The following is a 330-nucleotide window of genomic DNA, read 5'->3' as shown; positions in this document are numbered from 1 at the left end:
GGACATACCGAGACGGAGCGCGGCTGAAAGAGATTTTATATGATCTTTCCCGGATTAGGAATATGATCTATGACCCCTCCACCACCCTTCTATAGAAATTGAGGGAATGCGACAATATCCCTTTCATTGTAGATCTTATCAATAAAAATCCCGGAATGAAACCAGCCTCTTCCTCGTGAGGAAGGGGGGAGGGACAATAAAACCAGCTCATCAAAGAGAGAAGTTCCTTGACGATACAAATTAGGTTATTCAACTACTTAGGTGTCTATGTGGAGAGAGGAAAGCCGAAGCTATTTCTCAAATTTCGTGTTTGGGGAGGAGACACAAACC

The sequence above is a fragment of the Myotis lucifugus genome, unplaced genomic scaffold (genome assembly GCF_000147115.1).
Source record: "Myotis lucifugus unplaced genomic scaffold, Myoluc2.0 scaffold_607, whole genome shotgun sequence".
NCBI lineage: Eukaryota > Metazoa > Chordata > Mammalia > Chiroptera > Vespertilionidae > Myotis > Myotis lucifugus.
Note: the sequence above shows the minus strand (reverse complement) of the source record.